Genomic DNA, 18,894 nt, shown 5'->3' on the forward strand with positions numbered 1-18,894 from the left:
GTGTAATTAGTTTATAACTATGCCTTCATAAATAATCACACTTATAATAGTGAGTCTTAACAATAATAACTTGGATTTCCGTGTATTATACAGCTAATCTTTAAAAGATATCTGATTTAGTGTAGTACTTTAATGCAACATATATTAACATGTTAGCTTACTTTAATGTTCAAAATACTATAACAAGTTAACACAGTTCACTACAAAATAAAATTAACAACTTTACTTAATAAACTATGTTGTTGAATTTTCGCTACACTTAAAACAAAATTTAAAATATTCTTAAAATTGTATTAAAATAAAAATTTAGCTGAAATTAAAAGTTTAAAGTCGTATCAAAATTTACACAAGACATATTCATACACTTAATAATTAGTCTTAATTTGTGTTTTAAATAAAGTTTAAGCCTAAATTATTACTTCAATACTTGTATCCAAAAGTACTTTACATTATGTAGTAGTTTAGCTAAATAACACCTAATCTAAAAAACAACTTGGTTTAGTGTTTTACTACTTAAAATTTTTCATGTGTTAATTTAATTTCTAAAATTAGCAGTAAATTTTATTTTATTTATCAACCTTAAAGTTCTAAATTTATTCTATTATGAAAATCAAAAAATTCAAGTAAACTCTAATGCACTTGTTATCAGACAGTAAAGGTTAAATATAAAAAAAAGTCATTAGCACAGTAAACAAACTGATAAATCACCAACTTAACGAGGCATTTCTAATCCACTTAATTACAAATTAGCGGTTACTTACAAAAACACTTAATTTATTTGTTTATTCAAAATACAGTTATAGGGAGTTTTTGTAGATTTGATAGGAGTACTTCGACTCAACCTATTTGCCAATTTCCTAAACACAGTATAAAGAATAATCTTATTAACAGCAGGTATTAGTATTGAATGTGTCTATAGAGTTTTGTTTTTACTTGAAGGAAACTGTTTATGTAAAAAATGAAAAAGAGAAAGTTGTGCATATATACATCTATATTAGAAAGTGTTTATCTTAACACTTTAGTAAACAGTTTTAGTTAAGTTTACAAAAAATTTAAAGCTGATATTGATCTTATTGTTTTGTCAAACATAACATAACTCAGTTTTATTTACTTATTAAATACAGTTTATATTGCAAAACAACTTTTTATTATTTTATTTTCAAAAGTAAAACATCATTTAGTTTAAATTATAGACAAATATAAAGTTAAAGAATACATAGACGTAAAAATACTTTAAAACAGACAAAACTTTAAGAAGAAAACTTATTTTATCAAAAGTAAAAAATGTTGATTGTACCAAGTATTCGGTTTTCCATGTTTAATGGTTTTGGAAACAGCTTTTTATTATTTCAAATATACTAAGCCTTATATATATTTACAATTGAGTAAATAGTTTGATAAAAAAGTATGAGACTAGTCCTTATTTTAGTCTTTTATGCTTTTTACTTTTATAAAACTTGTTAAAATAAATTCTAGCTAACTTTATCAAGATAACCATTTTTACCAGTTACGATTTAATATTTTTTGAATTGCATAAAAAACAGCTTAAAACAAATTCATTAGCCTAACAGTAAAACTTAAACTAAGTTCTGATTTTAACCAATTGAAAAGCGTTGTGGTTTATATGATTAATTAAATCAGTACATTTAATTGTCAAAAATTTGCGTTTAATGCGCTTGCACGAAAGAAGTGTTAATTTACGTTGTGAGTAGTGGTTTTACTAAATTTGCAATTACTTTTAGTTTAATGTCTAATTATAAATTTAAACATGCTTTGTACTTGTTTAATCGAACATATATATTTTATCTAACAAAGTTACTTAAGTATCTACTTTATTAAGTGTTCTAATGTAGTTTCTTTTACCATATTGCTTGTTGAAATTCTTTGTTTTTACCTGATGAATAAAATATTAAAGATTTAACAGAGTCGGTTTTTTATTAAATTTTTTTCTAAAAATTAAATATTTTTAAACTAAGTTATAACTCTTTTGTTTAGCAATATAGCTCTATTTTAGCTTTTAAAAAAAAGTAAAATATTGTAGTTTTTTCAACTTTATACACTTACAAACTTCGTATTTTGCTACTTTCTCTAAAACTTTAAACAAAATTGCAATTGTTTTTTGACTTTAATTTAATTATTTTCTACTGTTTATTACAAAACAAAAATTAAAATTATACTACTACGCTAGTATATTTTTTATCATAGTTTGAAAAAAAGAGTTTTGTTATATTTAATATTACAAATATTAAAACAAAATAAAACAATCAGTTTAGCTAAATATGGTAATTTTAAATGTTATGTTTTTTAAAACTTTGAATTAATATTCATTCAAAGTCTTATATTAAATACCAAAACAACCTTGCTTTGTTTGACACAATGGTTAATATTGAAGTTATTTTTAGATACGCAACTCTTTTTAATAAACTTATTTTCAATTGTCAATGGAAGTCCAATCGATATGTACAAAATAAAATAAATAAGTTGAGCGTATATGACAAAAAACTTGTTTTACGTGACACATATATGCTTTATGTGAACATAAAAACGTATAGTGCATTTGTTAATGGAATTATATTATAAATATTGGTTTGTGTTGGTATTAGGCGTATACTCAGTATTTTAAAAGTATACATTTTTCAAACTCTAGAACTTGACTGTAAAAATTACGTACTGATAAAGAAGGGTTATATAATTTAGTTTTTAGTTTTTCATATGAAAGATAAGTTTTAGAAGGAAAGTTTACGTAAATGTTTTTTTAACTTGTAAAACACTAACATGATGAAAATCCATTGTGTTGTAGAACATAAAGCAGCATTCATAAATAAAAAATAAGTGTAAAAACAAAATCAAACTGCAGTAATCTTTAAGTTTACAGGTCGTTTATCAAATTTAAATTCCGTAATTAAAATAATGACCATTTAAAAGACAAATTCAAATATAAAATTTACAAGAAATGTGTGTGTTATATTTGATATTTTTGACTAATGATCGAGATTTTTATCATGTATTGAAAACATGTTTAAAAGTTTTATAGATGATAATACGTCAAGTACTTAACATTATATATAGAAATACATAGTTTCAAAGGTACGTAGTTTTCTACGTTTAACCGCAGGTTTTTAAGAAAAACTTAAACAAAAAAACACTCATTAAATGATCTAGTTATAAAATATTCAATCTGTTTTTACTTGATATCAAATAAATGTTAATATTTTAAATCTAAACTTCGACTTGTATGCCAGAAACACAGTAATAAAGTAAAAGTATTAAAACTATTTCTATGTGGATCTTTTCCAGATCGAAATAATCTAAATTAAATTCTAAAAGTTTGTTTTGATAAACTTTCAACACCTTAAAATCTATACCTTAAAAAAATATACCAAAAAAAAAGCATATTTTTCAGCTTGCATGAGCCTAAAAGTCATCAAACTACATATAATACGTCATCTAATTTGACAGTTACAAACAAAATATTTGTTTTTTTTTTGAAGTTATTACGTTTGAAAAAATAAAAAAAGTTTATTTTTTGTTTAACTAAGTAAAAAAAACTCATTGGGACAGAAATTTATTTTTAACTAGATCATTAGTTTAAATTTTGTTAACAAAAATTTAAAAAAATTACCTTATATTTTAATTAGTAAGCTTGTGCGTTTCACACCACCGCAAAAATAACTAACTTAACTTAAGTCATAAAAAAAGAGCAAAATAATTTAAACAGTTTAGCCTAAAAATTTCATTGAAAACTTGTTTGTGATAAGTAGAGTCGATATATATATGTTTAAAAACAAAAGTAACACATTTGAAGCAACGATAGTGCTGTTGAATTTAATTTAAACTAAGTTAAACACAAAAATTCTTAAAATATTTTATTGTTAAATATGTTGTATTTCTAGTTTGACTTTTATAAAAACTACCTAATAAGTTATTAGTTTAATTTGTAAAAGAAGTTGTTTGTGTTGCTTAACTACTTCTTATGTTAATTTCAAAATATTGTTCTTAAAATGCACAGTATACGTATATAATTGTTATAAAAGTATCATAAATTTGTTGAGAACCTAGTTTACTTAAAAAATAGTAGTACATAAAGCAACATTTATAATCAATTACTTATAAGTGAAAATCTAAAATAAAATAGTCTAATACTTAATTTTACAAGTCTTTTATGGATCTTAACCTTCCGTAAATAAGTTTAATGATCATTAAAAAAAAAAAAAATTATGTAAATTCTGCTTTAACGTATGACATAAAATACTTTTTGGCTTTAAAGCTAAATAAGTTCATGCAAGTTGTGTAAAACAACACAAACATGTATAGATTTTTAAATAAGCTATTCCAGCAGAAATGTGACACAAGCTGTCATTGTATTGTTAGTGGCATAAAAGCTTTTTTCTTCATTATGAACTTTTTCAAAATACAAATTGTTGTTTATCATATGATATGTCACGTTTTAGAGTTTAAATTGAGTTTTTCAGTAGGAAAAGACTTACTAGATTAACAGTTTAACTCGAGAAAGATGCTATCAGTATTTTTAGTGTTTAGTATTTTCAAAAATATTTATTTGTAGTTTTTTATTTACAACTGTCACTACAAAAGTGTACATTGTTGAGAATCAAGTTTAGCTGTTTAAATTGTTCGAGTTTTTATATACTTAAAAAATAATAGTAGTATAATGTTAGTGCTACTCAATACTGCATGTAATATGTTGTTATAAAATTGTCTACACGTCGTAGACTGTTCAAATTTTACACACAGGAATTTAAACAGTTATATTTCTTAGAAAGTATCAAAAGTTCTGAAAATATTTAATAAAAGGTGCAACCTGTCATGTTAAATTAATAAGGAATGAAGTTTTATTCCAGTACTATATGTTACTTGTGCAAATAAAACGTAATTAATTTTTGACACGTATAAATAGAAAAGCAACACCATAAGAAATTTTATTGGAACTTGATTGATAATATTTTGATTTTTTTGCGTGAAGATCTTCTTAAATAATGAACTTTTAAAATTATTTTTTTAAATAAGAAAAGTTTACAGATACTTTTATTGCAAAAAATTAAAAACAATTTGACCTGTATCTTAAAATGTTCATCATGTTTAAAAATGAAGACAGAAATTTCACCTGTTTAAATATGTCAATTAAATATCTAAATTTAAAAATTAAGGTGCGTCTACTTTGTTAATGTTTAATGTGATCGAACGTTTAAACGTATAAGTCACATAGATTGATTTAAATGGTCAGGTGTTCAAGTTGTTTGAGGTTTTACTTTTTAGCTTGTGGACATAATTTTTATTTTCATTCTATATAAGCGTTAGTTAGATATATAATCAAGGTTTAATAATTCAGAATAAAATGATTTGTTCTAAAGTTTCTAGTTTAAATGTTTTCAATACGTCCTGTAGGCTCTTGGCTTGTTTAAAAGTTTTAAAAAGATATAGTTTAATAAAAACATATTTTTATACAATTTCATTTGTTTTTGTCGATCTAACAATTGATTTTGGTTTATTGTTGAGTTGTGGATAAATCCATTATTTTGTTTGTTTTGTATATTATTGTTAATATTTTTATTATTATAATTTTTAATATTTGAGTTTTTCCATTTTTCCCTGTATCTAAACATAGTTTCAATGTTTTTTAAACCTTCATGTCAAGTCACTTGATTTAATGATAACAAAGCGTAACCTTTCTCAAATACAAAATAAAAGCATTACGCTCACTTCAAAACAAACCAATTAAGTGATTTTCGATAGTACGTACAAAATCAATAAAACAAGTGTGCTTTGTTAAAGTTGCTGAATCTTTTCTTCAGTTAACGTTGTTTTTAAAAATTTCAATGAAAAGTTGTGAACTTTACAAGTAAATACCACATGTAGGTCAAAAGTTTAACTGTTTAGCGACAAAATCCTTCTCAAATAAAAATCTTAAGATACAAAAAGACTCATACAAATTAAAAAAAATGTTGTTGTTTTGTTTAATTATAACCTTAAAATAGTGAGTTATACTTAATTTTTAGAAAATTTTAAATTTTAGTTTTATACTTTTTTTTTTTTAGTATGTATTCTGTGCGACTTTTTCGAAGATGTAATTAGTTCTTTTTTAGTTTCCTCACTCAAAAACAAATCGCTGCAAATGAAACTTAGATCTAATATTCTTTAATAAGCTGTAAAACTAAATGCATAAAATAGAGTTTTATTGGTCATCATTTTTTTTTAAGGTTGTTTAAACAATAATACAAATTATATAAATTTTAGTTTCATAAATTATAGCATTGTTCAGTGTATATGTCAAATGTTTTTTTTTGTTAAGTTTTTTAACAAATGTTGTTTGATATACGATGTAAAATTTTCTATATAGCACTAAAAAAAAACTATAAAAATTCTTATTTTACAATGAAAAACATATTACATCATCTAAATTTACTTTTATTACTGAAGTACAAGTAAAATCTTATATTTTTATTTCAGAATTTTTTTAATTCATACTTTTTAAACTCTGTTTAAAAGTTATACTGATAAATAACGCCGTAAGTCTATTGTAGAAAAGTGTTAAAAAAAATACTACTTATATCAAATTAGTTTTTCAATTGAGAAAATTGTTTTTGTTTTACTATTTTGTGATCAAAAATGATAAATCTTTTGTTATTATAGTTTTGAAATCAATATAGAGTTCACTTTAATAGTGAATTAGAAACTAAAATGATTAAACAGCTATTTCTTTGTCACAAACGAGATTTTATAAAACAAAACGCATTTTAGATTAAAATATTTTCATTATTAAAATAACTTTCTTACTTTGTTTTATATCAGTTTTTATTAACAAAATTTTGCTCAAACTAAACCTTTTACATAAAATGCTCTCTCAAACGCAATTAAAATACTTTTTGTTGTATGTTTATTCTAGCCTTAACAGTGTTATAGTAACCAATTATAAATCTTTATGATTGTTTTGTTTGGTAGAGTTAAGTTTTATTTTTAATATCAGCTCGTTTAAACAGAGATACAAACAGAGATTTAAACAATTCTTATTTAATTAATTTATTAACTAATTTTATACTTTTACGAAATTTTGATTTATTTCTAATGTAGTTATAATAGATAAAAAAACTAAAAATAGGTTTTCAAGTACACCTTTAAAAAAATTGCTTTTATTAAAAAATTGAATTTAGGTGGAAACTTTTTTCTCTGTAATAAGTATTTTTTTTCTTTTATTAAATTCTTTTAATACAATATTTTATTTTTTAAAGTTTATAGTAAAGATCGACTCAAAGTAAATCAATTAACAAAAGTAACGAGTAAAATAAAAACTATAAGAAGCTGTAGGTAATGTTATGTATATGAAGAAATTTTTAAAAAATTTTTGAGACAATTAATTACTTGGTTATAGTTTTACGTCTTAAAGTTACTACGCTACTTTGATCATACAATTTATTAAATTATGTTGATTTTAAGACAATTAAATTCTTAGTCGTAGCCATTATAAATGTTAAAATTACTACGCTACTTTGATCATGTTATCCATTTAGTGATATTGATAACTCAAAATTATTTCTAATACAGTAGAAAAACTTTTTAAAACAAATCGACAAAGTCGAGAAAATTCCTTAAAACTAGTTAACACAAAATAAACCAACTGTATGCTTTACTTATTTTTTCAACAAGTTGTTCAATTTTTTCTGTTAGACTTTTAATTCTTTCAGGATATTTTAAGACGAGTGTTTTATAACCAACTGTTAATGGCTATTTTGATAAAAATGAATTAGTTACGTAAAGTCTGAAAGTGAGTGCCAGCTGTATACAAATTTTATTGATTTTAAGAAATTTGTTTAAAAATAGACATGGCTGTTACTTTTAATTACTTCAAACAGAAAATTATGTTTTGAATTAAGATTTTTATGAAGTATGATTACTTCTTGCATTAAATTATAATCTCAACTGAAAATAATAAATTTAAAGATTTCCACTAACATTCTACAACTTCAATATTTATTCTACTAAATGTTTTTACAAACACTAGTTCATTTGATAAGCTTTGTATGTTCTACAATTTTTTTTACAAAAGTTCGTTTAACTGCACTAAAAGCTTGCACATTAAAATGCTTGATTAGTAGTTCGATCAATTTACGACTAAATGGTAGAAATATATTAAGATACAGTTTATCTAAAGCAAAAAACACTACTTTTGGTAGTTCTAAATAATATAAAAAATTAAAAAGTTTAAAACTTTTGGGTATTTAATCAGCTTTGTTGTAGTACAATAAATCTAAACTTAAAAATACTTTGGTGTTATTTAGATGCGCTAACTAAATATGTAATGCTTGCAAACTAAAACTATTAAAAAGATATTTGTTTTATACTTAGGTTATCATTTTCTAAATATAAATATAAAAAAAACTAAAATTTTATTGTTTTTAAAACCATATAACTGTTTAGAAAAATTCTTTTTTTATACAAAAAGAAAACTATTTTCAAAGTAAAATTTACCTCAAGGAAACAGTCGTATTATTCAAATCTAAATTCTAATAAAAAGTATAACCGTGAACTTTTACACTATAAATAGCGTTGAATTGTAAAGAGCAATACCAAATAGTTTATGAATAAAATTATGGAATTTTGTGACATCTTTTATGAATTATTTATGTTTAAGTCCGCTGCATGAGTATATTATTATTATACGGTTAACAAGATTTTGCAAGATTAATGTTTATATTAATATTGTGACTCTTTATAATTAATTTTACTTTTAGCTATGAGTTACTTTACTATAAAAATTGTCAAAGTTTTTGTTGTTCAAACACAAAGCAGCAGTTTGAATGACATAAAAACTTACTTTAAATTTGTACTTAACACATTCATTTGAAAGAAATGTTTAACTTTAATTAGCAGTAGTATAAGTGATTTTTTTTTGCAACCTGCAATCGTTTTAACAAGTATATTGTTGTTGTTTCAACAGATTTTTTTTGTTACTATTTTCAATAATTATTACCTTTAGTGTCTATTATTACTTTATAAAATAAAAACCAACGTTTTTACTTTGTCATTGACATTTTAGTTTTAACATTGACATGTCGAAAAAGTATTTCTAAAGTAAAGAAAAAGTTTTTTTCGGCTTGATTTTTTTGTTAGTAAAAAAACTGTACGAATATTGAATATTCGTAATATCAAAACTTCTTATGTTGACAAATAGCTTGTAATCATACAATTGTTAAAATAAAACAATTTTAATTAGAATTTACTTTACAATTTTTTTACTAAACTATCCACAAATTGCTTTCACAAATAAAGTTCTAAGAGTTATATATTTATTTATACAAATAAAAACTTTAAAATTTTAACAAGTTAACATTAAAACTTTTATTTAAAAATCTCCATGTGCCTTTTAACACATCCTCTGTTATGCAATACATTACTGTAAGAGTTCCAAAACTATTTTTAAACAGTGCAATTTATAATTAATCAATGAAATTTTTGTTATCGAGATTTATCTTTCAGCTTTTTAAGCATTTGGCAACAATTTTACAGGCGTTTTTACGTTGTAAATTTAGTTTTGCTTTTAAGTAAGGTTCCTGTAAAAATTTAGTTTTACAGTTTATTCTTATTTGTTACTTACTTGCTTTCGTAATAAAATCGATTTTGAATTTTAGTTGTTTAAGCAAGCCAAAAAATTATTTCGGTGTAAATTAAGTAATAATTATTTTAACTTTAGCTGCAAAATATAGTAAAATTTTTAAATTTCACAGAGTTTTTATAAACTCATTGTTCATTGATTAGAACTTTGAAAAAATTAATTAATTTCTTATTTAACTTTTACAGATTTAAATGAATTAAATTATATATGAAATAATTTCTTATGTTAAAGTTTTACTACACAACCATTTATAGATAACTTATACTTGTTATGCAATTTAGTTAGTCTATATCACTAAGCTAAAGAATATGATAAATATAATTTTCTAAATCAGTTAAAGCCTAAATAGAAACTTGTAATCAAAATTTTTGTAAAGTGATAATCTTCATTTTTACAGTATGTTTTATTTTCAGTATTTACATTGAGCAGTACTACAACTATTAAAATTAAAAATTTTCACGTTAATTACGTAGAAATATTTTAAAAGAACAAACTTACAATATTACCAAAAAGCTTGAGTTTTCTTTTTTCCTTTTAAAAATTGAACTTTCGGATGTATAATTGTTAAACAAAAAGATAAATAGTTAAGTATACTAAAAGAAGTTGTTAAATGGTTGAGCCTTCTCTAGATAGACTGTCTACGAGCAACGTTTTTGAATTTAATTAATTTTTTCTTTAGTTTTATTTGAATGCAAAAACGTTGTACAATATTGTATTCAAATAGTTGCAAAACAAAATCTTCAGAAAGTTTTTTGTTATTATTTAAACGAGAAAAGCTCAATAGAAAAAATGTTTGTACTTAATTGTACTTTTAAGCTGCAACTGTAACTAATTTTTAAATTCTGCAAAAAAAAAAGTACGTATATATTAGCGTTATAGCTTAAAAAAAATCTAAGTCAAACAGATAAAATATAAATCTTAAATAAAGTCTAAAAATTACTTAAAGATCAATAACTCACTGATTTCATAAAACTAAAAGCGTTTTTTTTGTAAAAAGTACTTTATCAAGCACTTAACTAAATAAAACTTTAATTCAAAAGTCAGTTTGATTTTTATTTTACAACAAAATGAAAAGAGTAAAGTAAATGTTTAACAGACGAATATTTGGTAAATTTCCTAGAAAAACTCAAACACACTTTTAAAAGTTGAATAAAAACAAATTAGAAACAAAAACAAGCAATCAAAAACTTACACAAGCTAATTAACTTTACATTAAGTGGGACAAATAATCCATTTAAGCTGAAATAAGTGGTTAGGCCTAAAGTCTTTACTATCTCTTTATTTTGGATCAGTGTTTAAACTCATGAGTTTGTTTACGAAAATTTAGTTTCATCTGATTATATATTGATGTTAGTTTCTTTAAATTGATTTTGAAAAATATTAATTAAACTGAATTTTGATAATAATAAAAGTGGCTGAAACTAATAAGTTCGAATTCGGTTATAAATACAATTTTATAAAAAAAGACATAACTCTATAGTTTAAATAAACGATTTAAAAGTTCAGTTGATTTTGTGTTATTGACAAGCATCATAATAGAGCATTATATAAACTTGATCGAAATTCTTAATAGAGTTTACAAAAATTTATAATATTTTTTGTATAAGAAAAAATAATTATTGAAATTACACTAGCAAGTTAAAATTACATAACGTATTTAGAAAAATTACTTGTAGTAGAAATATACGTAATTCGTCTGGTTTTTATTGTTAAGTAAGTTAATTTTCAAAATATAATTTCATACAAGCAAAAAAAAATACAGAATTGTTTATTTATTAACTTAATTAATTGTGTTTTAATTAACTTAAACTACATAGATTCTATTTTTGTTAAGTATTACCTTTTTGAATGCATATGTTTGTCATTAAAGTTTAAGAAATACTTTTACGTTCTGCATCTAATTTGACTGTATACAAAAAGTATTACTTACTAGAATGAATATTATTAAAACTTAAAAATTAGTCTTCAACTTAATAATTGTTTTTTTTTCTCTAACACGTATAAAATCTAAGACCGTATGTTAAAATGCTTCAAAATACCTCAAAGCTAGGTTTTGACGTAAAAACCTTTATTCAATATACTTCTATTTAGTTTAGCTTTAGTAAAAACAATTTTATTTTTCATAACTATTTTAACGAATAAAAACAACCTATAAAAAGTAAAATATTAGTAAAATTAGGCTAATATTTTGTTACAGTAATTTTTTTGTTTATAAAACGATAACCTAGCTTTAATTTTAAAATAAAAAGATCACAAAAATATTGGAATTTTAATACAATTATGATTCTCATTATATTCTTTTTAATTTGCACAGTATATTTGTTTTTGTTGTTAAGATTTAGTGAATTTTTTTTAGTTTTAAGTTATTTAAACATTTTAACTTTAACTAAATTCTTAATTACTTTTGTAAAATTTAGAGTTTAATTTATAAGTAATTTATATTTAGACATACTAAAGTTTTTTATATCTTGAAAATCTAAAAAAATAACTATTTTTTATAATCTTTCAATTTTACGAATATTCGCCAAATATAACTGAATGATAATTTAAATTAGAAAAGTAAATTAAAGAATAAAAAGTTTGTAATATATTTTTTTGAATATCTTTTTTTTTTCTATATTGAATTGAATTCTTCAGAGCTTTAGAAGTTAACATTGAATAACTTGGAATCATTTCAACATTAAAAACGTCTAATAAGCGTTTGAAATTTTTATTTTGTTTGTTTTAACAATTTTGTGTAATCTTTAAAGCATGATGATAACAAATTTTTTTTTTACAAGTTTATAATCTTTAATCCAAGGTTTCTGCTAAATCTCGTAGAAGCTAAAAAGGATATGAACTCATAAAAATTTTTAACTAATACTCCTAATTCAACTAAAATCAGACATTTTTTATTTTTTTATTGTGTTTGCATTATAACTAAAAGCCATTTTTTGACACGTTTTATTAACTCAGTAAAACCACATAACATACATTGCATTGTTTGAAATGAAAGCTTTTAATGATGTTTTAACCAACTTGACACAAAGTTTATTATTTTTGTTTGAAAAAACGTTTTTGGGTGCTTTAAAGAGTAATGCGAAAACTAATTAAAAATGTATGAAAAAGTAAGTGTTTTTACAACAAATGTAAAGGTAATAATTATCAGTTTTACTCATAATTAATACTATAAAAGTAATAATAAGACTATGATTTGTTTTCACGTTTATTATCAAGTAACAAAATGTTTAAATAATTATAAGAAAACTTTAGTATCTAAGTTCAATTTAAAGCTATGTGTGTGTAAATGTAATTAAAATATAACATAATTTTAAATTAAATATTAATAAACTTCATCTCACCTTGTTATAGAAGTTTAAGTATATTAATATTACAGTAACTCATAAAAGGTATTACTAAAACGTAAAAATTGTAGTATAGTATTTTATAAGTGTAATTACCAAAGTAATGGTAATAGTAGCAACTTTTACATTTTATAAAACAGTTTTACTTCTTATTTGTATAAAACATATTATAAAATCTGAATTATTTTTAACATGATGTTAAATTATTATTGTGTTTGAATAAGCCAATAAGCCAACCATAACAATTTTATTTACTTAGATTGCTTCTTTTAAAATGTTTTTAAGGACAACATAATATTATTATACTTATAAATTAAAAGCGTGCTATAGTAACTATAATGTTTTTGTTTTATTTGATAAAACCTAATAAAAATCTAATTTTTTAAGTTGTTATCACTAAAATGTTTGCCTTTTAATTGAAACTGATCATTAACCTTAATCTACAGCTAGTTTTACCATACAATAGTTACAGCTAAACTAAGTTTATGTATTGTTTCTATTTACAAACTTAAAACACTCTAAAGATTTACTTTATTTAATGACGCTCTTATATATCTAATTTAATGCTAAAATGTACTAAACAAAATATTTAGAATGAAAGAAGTTTTTTGTTTAGAAAAGACATAAAAAGTAAGTAATTTTTAATTTTATCAAATTAATTAATAACACTTATCTTTTTTGTCTATATAGAATGCAAATTAATTAGAAATTGCTATTTCTAAATTTTGAATGTAACTTTAAATCAAAACTAAAGTATGTTAAAATAATAATATTGCATATTATACTAGTTTTAAAGATAAGTAGTACATACTACTTTACAAAGCTTTTCATGAAAATAACCTTTTTTTTTTTAATTTGCATACAACAAATGAGAAAATAGCAAAATTTGTTAATGTCTGACTTCGTCTAAGTATACTATACTTTAATTTGCAAACTTTAAACTTAATTAGCATCTTGAAAATATGTTTTCGTAAATTTATCTACAAAAAAGTTGTTTAGTATTTTTATAAGTGATAAAATATTCGAAAAAAAGTATAATAAAGTGTTTATAATGTTTTCAACAGAAATAATCTTTTTTGGAATAGAAAACCTGTTTACTAAAAATTTTACCAAAACAATTTTAACTAAAACAAGTATTGAAATTAGTTTCCGACATATGCCTGTTAGAAAGGGTAATTTTGTTAAGATCTTAAAAACTTACATTAGCCTTTTTTTTTTTTCTTACTTTGGAAAAAAGAAGACTTTCACTCGTTATAGAATTTTTAGCTCTTGAAGTTTAGTTTTAGCAGACTTGTTATTTGTTTAAGTAAAGAGTTTATGATTAAGATTTTAAAGTATGTATTTTTTCAAGTTTAGTTATGTTGATGTTAGTTAAGTGATATTTCTATTTCAGTAAAACTGTACAAACTTAAAAATACTCGATATTATTTGTATTGTTAGCAATAAAATTTTTTAATTGATACCACTTTAGGAACTCTACACGATTTCTTAAACTTATTGATCAATTTTCTAAATTTTTATAAAGTATATAAGATAAATTAAGTTATTAATTATGTTTTTAGTATGGATATTTATGATTAAGGTTTTTTAGTATGCATATTTTTGAGTTTAGTTTTTTTTAATTCGAGATAATATTTAAGTGACATTTTTATATTAGTAAAACAAAGCTTTTAAACAAATATTATAATTTCAAAATACTCAATACTATTTTAGTTGTTGGCAATTTTAAATTTTTAATGGATATCTAATTAAAAACTTTACTTAATTCCTTAAAATTATTGATCAATTTTTATTTTTATTAAAAAGTGTATAAGATAAGTTAAGTTGTTAACTTTTAAAGGTTACTAAAATAGATAAAATTTTCAGTAATGCTTAAATTAGAACTTTTGTTAGTTAAAACCTTAAGCTTTTTAGTTGTATTATAAGTAGTTTTTAATATTAAGTTCTCTTAATATAGCTAATTTTTTGTATTATAGGAAAGTTTTAAAAAATTCGGAAATAAACTAGCTTTTCTTTACAACTATACAAATAAAAGTTTAAACTCACATTTTTACACATAAAAACTTATTCAAAGAACCATAGAGAAACTATTTGTAAAGTTAAAGTTCTTTCTATTATGATGACTTTATTTTTTGTACGCAAAGTAAACTTTTATTTTAGGCTCAAGTTGTTTTAAATGTTTAAAACTAACCAAACACTTCAAAAACAAATTCTAAGCTAAAACTGTTTTTTTAAGTTTGCTATATTCTAGCTAGTTTTTGTTATTTGCGCGATGTAGTAATAATTTGTACCAAAAAGTCAATTTTTCAAAAAAAATCTTACGCAACTGTAGTAGCAAGTTGAGGAGAAATTAATTTCAAAATTTTTACGTGCTAAGTTTTTTACAGGAAAAATAGTACGTCAACGTCCTAATTTTAATCAATTTAATCATTACATCCATTAGCTACTATAATTTTGAACATTTGAATAAATTTAATTTTACATCTCCAGTTTTTATTTTTACTTACATAAATACATCTAGACATTTTTTATACAAGAAAAAATGTACTGTAACTACTAAACTTGAATACTTTTATTATACTAGCACATAAACATATTCATACAAGCAATTTTTGACAACTTAAGAAAAAAAGAGCTAACTTTTAAGTTTTCAAAATATAACCATAAAAACAAGATTGTGTAGATTGTCACGGTTTGAGATGCTGGTTAACTAGATTAGCGGTAGTGCCTGAAAAAAAATGAGACGAAGATTAATAACTTATGTGCTTTCGAAACCGATCAATAGCGATTTACTTGGAAAGTTTTAAAAGTCGACAGACTTTGTTAGTATGTTGCCAACGTGTTAGCATCTATTCTTCAAGTAAGCGTATTTATTGAATCGTAAACACTTTAAAGCTAGTTCTAGTAAAAGTGTTGTATCTATTTCTTACTTGAGTTTAATTTCATTGTTAGTTTAGTTAATTTAGTCAAATTTTAAGTTGGTATGTTATTATTAAGCACTACTTTTCAATAACTATCTTCAAAAATGTTTAAAAAATATTTTCAGTTGAGTACCTTTTTTATCAGTCTTAAGACATTATAAGTACAATTTATTTAAAGGCATAACAAACGAAACTATTTAAATAATAAAGGCGTGTAAGAAAAGTTGAGATCTAAAAGTGTTAAAAAATTTGTATTTTACTCTATATATTTAACTTTAGGTATATACTTAAACTATGTGTACTTACAATATATTAGTTCTGTAAAACATTGGTATCGCTTAACGCCCAGAAACAGAACAAAAGTTAATTCAAGTTTGTACTTTGTAAACAGTTATTAGATTCTTTTACTATTTTTAAGTCTTAATTGATTTAAAATAATAAAATTACCCTACCAGATAAGTTAAAGTGCATTCATCAATCAAGTGCATAAAAGTCATATGTCTGTAAAAACACTTGAAATGATTTGAAGTGGCTACTTGATTGCTAATCCGATTAAAATATTAGCACCTAGAAACTAAAAACAATAATATTTGGGTTAAGAGGGTTAACTTTTTTTTTTAATATGCAGTTTGAATTGTAAAATTATATTTCAACCATATGTTTTCAAACAAAATTAGTAGTAGGTACTAAAGTAGAAGACAGTCAGTTAAAAACTTATTTATTTATGAGATATACACAATATTTTTACTAATTTCGTGTAACAAAATAGAGTTTTGAAAGTTTACAAGCACTTGTTTTTTTTAAACTACGACCTTAATTTCAATTATAGAAGAACAACAATAGGTATCAACATTGAAGAATAAGGAATCAACATAGTTATTTTTAGTTTTCTGTTTAAGCTTAGTTTTTGATTTTTCATAACATTTGAAGTACTTACAGTATACTTGTTTAAAAAAATATAACTTTAATACAAACAATGCGTTTACAAAGCAAATTTGATTTTTTATTTTTATCAACAAATGTGTATTGAAGTAAAAATTTATTTAAAGTGTGATACTAGATACAGCAGTTTTCTAAGTAAAGAGGTTATGTAAAGATTATACAACAGTGCCAAAAAGGGAGAAGTTTTATCGATTATAAAAGTGCTTTAAATATAACAAGCTGTTTTTGCTAAAAGCGTTTTATATAACTTGACCAACAGCGAACTTCAAACAAAAAAATGAATATGGGCTAAAAAATAATAAATAGCAAAAACAGTACTGTAAAGATATTTTTGTGAATTTCAAAACTTACTAAAAGGGTTAAATTAATACAGGAAATTTATTTGCTTTTCTTGGAAAAAGTAAGTTGTTTTTTATAGTAGTGCAAAACACTTTGATATACTATTAAATTCGACCATTTTATTGTAGTATTAATTAAAAAGTTTTGCTGGTTCAACGTAAAATCTTGTTTTCGTATATTACGAAGTTTAAAATAAAATAGTTAACTGTTTACTAAGTTTGTATCATTTTTCCTCGTTTGTATAAAGAAATTAGTTTAACACAGAAATTATTCAATAAAAAAGCGCACACAAATAAACTCCAATTTTAACAAACTAATCAAAATAAGCTGTTACTTCTTATTCTTTTATTTAAGAATTATTGCTTGAACAGTATAAGTCTTAAAATATCTATAAGTTCTTCGCACTTTGAAACAAGTCAAATTTGAGCCACGACTGAGCTGTAATAACGTGTGTAATCGTGAACTTTCACACTATAAATAGCGTGGGCTGTACAAAGACAAAACTACAATGTATAAGAAAATAATGCTGAAGTTTGTGACATTTCTATGAATTATTCAATACTCTGACCGTTGCCAAAGTATTGAATCTGCGAAACATAATCTTCAGATTGTAAAATATAAGCAGATTGTGGCTTAGATACAGTTAATGAGATTTTCTCTTTTTTGCACGTGATTTTCGAATTGTTTTGTTATATTTAGAATGGCCTTTCAATATGTATTATATAAATAAAAATAAAAGTAGTTATATTTTTTCAGATATTTAATTCTTGTGTACTAGTTCAAAATTGTTTAGTATATATTTTTATAAGTTTTTATACTACTTCTGTTTTTTATTAGTTTAAAAAGACCTTTAAGAAAAATATTGTTAAAAACACATTGTTGTTTTCTAGTTTGAAATTAAAACTTATATTAAATATTTGATTATTTCATTCCCTTTAAAACTATATTAAGAAATATTTAGGTAAAGTGCTTTCAGTTAAAGTTTTTATGTTTTTACGTTTAAAATTGATTTTTAAAGCTTTTAAAAAGTTTCTTTTATTTATACCAGCTTTTACATAAACCGCACATCAAAAAATTAAACTTATTTTTTTTACTCATAACCTTTTCCCGCAGAAATACTTTAATCTTGTCAAAGTTATTTCCTATTTTAAACTTTAAAAAGACAATTGATATCAATACTTAAGACACAATATAAGCTTAAATTTAGTGTCAAGTCTAATTCAATTATAATTTTAAAAGATTTGACTACTGTCTAAGTACAAATATTACACTTTGTCAAAGAACTGTGATATATTGAACAAAATATTAGTTTTAGATTAATTTTTTGCAGGACTTTAAAAAATTATAAATAAGCTTAAAATATTTTTATTACGTCCATACAGTTATACATAAAATATCTTTATTTTCCTTATCTTCATGAGTTTTAAAACAATAGCTTCCAGTTTAAAATTTATAACTAATTTGTAGAGATCGAACTCAACAAAAATTTACTTCAAAATTTGGCTATTACCAAGTGCTTTAAAAGTTATAAGTTGAAATTTAATGTTTTGATTTGATTTTTGTGTTTAAATATAAAAACAATTGATTAGTTTTATATCGTTTACAGTTGTTTAAAAATAAAAAAACTGTTTTTTTTTAGTTTAGTGCTCTATACAGAGCTTGTACAAGTTGTTTTGTTAGCTTTTTATTCTAAACTTTAAAAGAAAAAAATCTTACATAAGTT

This window comes from Thalia democratica, chromosome 8 (assembly GCF_965202585.1).
Source record: "Thalia democratica chromosome 8, ktThaDemo2.hap1.1, whole genome shotgun sequence".
NCBI lineage: Eukaryota > Metazoa > Chordata > Thaliacea > Salpida > Salpidae > Thalia > Thalia democratica.